The 4,662-nt window shown below is 36.6% G+C and overlaps 1 pseudogene; it reads right to left on the bottom strand.

Annotated features, from left to right (window-relative positions):
- Positions 1 to 1,792: 1,792 nt before the first annotated feature.
- Positions 1,793 to 3,045, bottom strand: LOC101981664 (annotated as a pseudogene).
- Between the last annotated feature and the right edge of the window lie 1,617 nt (positions 3,046 to 4,662).

The raw sequence follows: 4,662 nt of genomic DNA, 5'->3' as shown, positions 1-4,662 counted from the left end.
TCTTTTATTACAGAAAAATGACCCCTCCCTTCCTTTGATTTTGAGCTTCTTTCAATATTTCTCTCTGTCTGTCTATCTTCATTTCCTTTCTTTGGAACTATAATTATCACTACAGAGAAAAATGGGTTGTGCAAGAGAGATGAGGAATATTTTTAATATTGTAGAGTTTCAATGACAAAGACAGCAATCTTAAGATAGGAAAAGTTTGTTCATTCTTTTTCTGTGTGCTATGGATGTCCTCCTTCTCAGTAATTATGTTTGTGAGATGACAAAGATCTCTCTTTGATGTTGCTCTTGTCTGTTTCTCTCATTGTAAGACTCTTTATCCAATTTCACAGATGATAACTTCTACCATTGGTTATCAATTATAGCAAATCATCTAGAACTAACTCTTGGGCTAGTGTAATTAATCTTTGTGTAGTCTAATCCCTATTTGATGAACTTGTCTATATCAAAAGATGGAGTACAGGCTTCAGATATTATCTGTGGTGTTCTGACAATCAGTTTTTACTATCATTACAGACATGTAAAAATAGAGGTAAAGGAAATCATGTGTCTTATACATTGACAATCACTCAGCTTTGATTGCAAATCAAACAGCTTTACTAAACTCATTTTCACCTTCCTATGTAACTCAGTGAAAAATAACAGAAATACATGGGACAATAAAAAATTATTAATGGAGCTGGAAAATATTATTTTTGTTTGGTTTATATCATAAGCGTTTGTTGCAATTGTATTAGTTTTTACTAATAGTTGATAACAATTTATTATAATAAATAAGATAATATTGATTGCATATAAGACCTTATGTTAAAATTATGTAGTTGCTCCTTAGCAGAGGACATGTCATTGCCTTTTTTAGTAAAAGTTTTGCTTATATACAAAGAGTAGAAGAACCAGTAATACTTTTAGTAAGATCTACGTAGGACCAATACAAGTATAACTCCTTATTATTATTTCTACTTATGCCTTTTGTTTATTTGTTTTCTTTTGGGATGGTATCTATGTAGTCCTGGCTGTCCTGGGGCCAGGAATGTGCTATGTAGACCAGGATGGCTTTGAATTCAGAGATTCTTCTGACTCTGCCCCCCAAGTGCTGGCATTAAAGGGGTGTGTTAACATGCCTGGCTATACCCTGGTTTTCAAGAAAAGCAATAGTTAACTGCGATTTTAAAGTGTAATGACAGTTCAGAGGGTAATCACACACACCTAAAACTCCAGCACGTGGAATACAAACATAGGAGGAGTTCAATGTCATCTTGCTTTACTTAGTGAATTTGAAACCTCTCTGGGCTGCATAATGAAGCCCTTTCTAAAACAAACAAGCAAACAGAACATAATGATAGATAAATAAAAAAGTAAAACCACTGTTTTCCAAAGTGTTGTGTCCAGAAATTACAAGGGGCAGACGTGGAAGGACTGGGAAGTGAGTAGGATTGGTGTGTATGATGCAAAATTCCAAGAAACTCAATAAGAATGTGCTGAAAACTTCTAAAATTTATATTGAAGTAAAAATGATTCAAATTTGGCAAAACAATCATAATTAAAAAGAGTGATTTCAAATTATGCTACAGAGCCACAGTAATAAAAACAGAATGGACCTGGCATAAAAAAAATGTTTCTTCATTAGGATTATGTAATCACTTTTTCCATTTCCTAACTATATAGCTACAGAGGTAAAGGAAATATATAACGAGTTTGTACTTATCTTTAGCTTTGCTGATAAGATTCCCTAATGAATGCTTTTATTTATGTACAGACCACTTTGAAAAACAAAATTTTTACTTCTCTATGTGTTGACTTTTAACTGATGAATATTTAGAGGAAGATCCTCAGAATCCACCACTCCTGTAATGAAAATCAGATACTCAGGAATTAACTCTTCACAGTTATCCATGATGAAAACTCTGTGCACATACAACTTGATGTTGTTCTTCTTCTTTCTGTTTTCAAACAGATCAAAAGGAGCACGTCTTGAGACAAAAAGGAGGGCCCGGAATTCCAATTGTCCTTCAACAGAAAAATGCTTTACTGCCAAATGTTCTTCCCAATCGTTGGTTAAGCTCTTGTAGAACTCTCCATATTCTTCATTAGTAATGTCATCAGGATTTCTGGTCCAAATAGGCTTTGTTTTGTTGAGCTCTTTCTGATCGATGTACTTTTCCTTCTTCTTCTTCTTCTTCTTCTTCTTCTTCTTCTTCTTCTTCTTCTTCTTCTTCTTCTTCTTCTTCTTCTTCTTCTTCTTCTTCTTCTCACCATCCTTCTTTTCTTCCTCTTCTTCATCGGAACCGACATTTTCTATTTCAGGCTTGTCGTCAGACTCCTTTTCTTCTTTTTCCTTCTCTTCCTCTTTATCTTCTTTTTCTTCAGCTTCATCATCACTGACATCCTTATCACGTTCCTTCTCCACGAAGAGAGTAATGGGATAGCCAATAAACTGAGAATGTTTCTTCACGATCTCTTTTATTCTCCTTTCCTCCAAGTACTCAGTTTGGTCTTCTTTCAGGTGTAAGATGACCTTTGTTCCACGACCCATTGCCTCCCCTAGTCAGTCCTCACTGTGAAAGATCCTCCTGCTGAGGATTGCCAGGCGTACTGCTCATCGTCATTGTGTTTGGTGATCACGGTCACTTTCTCAGCGACCAAATACGCAGAGTAAAAACCAACACCAAACTGGCCAATCAATAGAAATATCTGCACCAGCCTGCAAAGCCTCCATGAAGGCTTTGGTGCCAGACTTGGCAATGGTACCAAGGTTATTGATCAAGTCAGCCTTGGTCATTCCAATTCCAGTATCCACAATGGTGAGGGTTCGATCTTGTTTGTTGGGAATGAGATTAATGTGCAGCTCCTTCCCAGAGTCTAGTTTGCTAGGGTCTGTCAGACTCTCGTATAGGATCTTGTCCAGAGCATCTGATGAATTGGAAATGAGCTCCCTCAGAATGATCTCTTTGTTCTAATAGATCAAGGACATCAACTGGGCAATTTCTGCCTGAAAGGCAAAAGTCTCGACCTCTTCCTCCTCCATTGGTTGGTCCTAGGTCTGGGTTTCCTCAGACATCTTTGCTGAGTGACCACACACTAAACGTGACTATCCGCACCACGACATCGAAGCAACTGGAGACATGGTTTTCATGTGGAGTCCAGGCTGACCTCAAACTCAAGATTCTCCTGTCTTACTCAGTCTGCCAATGATTGCAATTGAAGGACTCCTTGAGCATGTTCAACTTTGGGATGGAGTTTTGTCAACTTAGATGCATGGAATCATGCCTAGGAATGTAGGAAATTGTAATCTTGGGTCTGTGATGGTCTTCCACAGTGGGTTTTGCATTTAATATAGCAGTTGAGAATGAAGAAGTCCCAGGATGGCCTGAGGCCCCGTATGGAATAAAAGTGAAACATAGAGGCAGCAAGCAGCACATAACACAACCCATTCTTACTTAACTAATGAGGCATCTGTGGCGATACTCTCCCCTGTGGACACCGGACTCATTCCTCCAGTCATCTTTCAATGCAGACCCAACGAGCGACACTTCAGAGAGCCCCTATCCTTTGATCCCAGTCTGAGCCTATAATGTTGGATCCTCCTGTATTTAGGTTTACAGTTTCTTAGATGGAGCAAATACTAATATCTTTGATTCACCTGTGTGTAGAGAGCCATGGTTGAATTATCTTTCTCCAAATTGTGAGAAAATATGTAATAAATATTTGAAAATTTTATATATGTATACACACACACACATATATATATATATATATTTGCTACTGAAATGAGTGAATAGTATTTTGTTACAGTTAAATCATGTTCTCTTGATATAAGTGAAGTTGAGCATATTTCTATATATTTAAAATTTTTTAATTCAGCATAATGTGATTCTTTACATATTTTGCTAAATTATTTACTTACAGAGTTGCTGTGATTTTGTTAGTTTGTGATTGCTGATATATACATACATAATATACTATATATATGTCATTGAATCTTCTGTCTTGCTAAATACCATTTGTCTTTCCTGATCTCTCATTATTTCCTTTGTATTAACAATTCTGATGGTTTAGTTTGTGTTACACTACTCTAGTATATTCTTTTATAGACGATGCTATGTTCTATATAAATATGTTACAGCTAGGTTGTTTGCGGAACTGAATTCCTTTTCTTTTCACTGCTTCTATTTCTTTGAAATGGCCCATTAGTGCTCCATGTTCCTTTTCACCTAGTCTTCCTTTTCTAGTCTTAGACTTTCTGCCAAACAAGGTATGGAAATGTGGTTGCCAGAGTACTTACCTTTTCCTTCTTTTTTCTTTTTTAACATGTTTTTAAATTTGTGCTTCAAATCTAAATCCTCGGTGAATCAATATTCTATCAGTAATGTCAAGGATGTACAGCTGGGGGCATCGTTTCTCCAGTTTCCTGATGCTCTGGCTTGAACTATTTTTGGCAGTCCTTTCATTTGCTGTGCCATTCTTTCAATTAAGGGATTCAGGCCCCTATTCTATCATTGTTTGGGGGAAGGAGCTATCTTTTATCCCAGAATGGACAAGCACTGTATTTATGCAAACCTTTATGAACTTGAATTTTTATGCTATACTATGCGACCTTAGGTTTAGTAGGATAATGTAAAAGCAGACAAAAAACCATAGCAACAAATATATTTAGCA

The sequence above is a fragment of the Microtus ochrogaster genome, linkage group LG10 (assembly GCF_000317375.1).
Source record: "Microtus ochrogaster isolate Prairie Vole_2 linkage group LG10, MicOch1.0, whole genome shotgun sequence".
Taxonomy (NCBI): Eukaryota; Metazoa; Chordata; class Mammalia; order Rodentia; family Cricetidae; genus Microtus; species Microtus ochrogaster.
The sequence above is the reverse complement of the archived record's forward strand: the minus strand, read 5'-3'. Positions and strand labels throughout refer to the sequence as shown.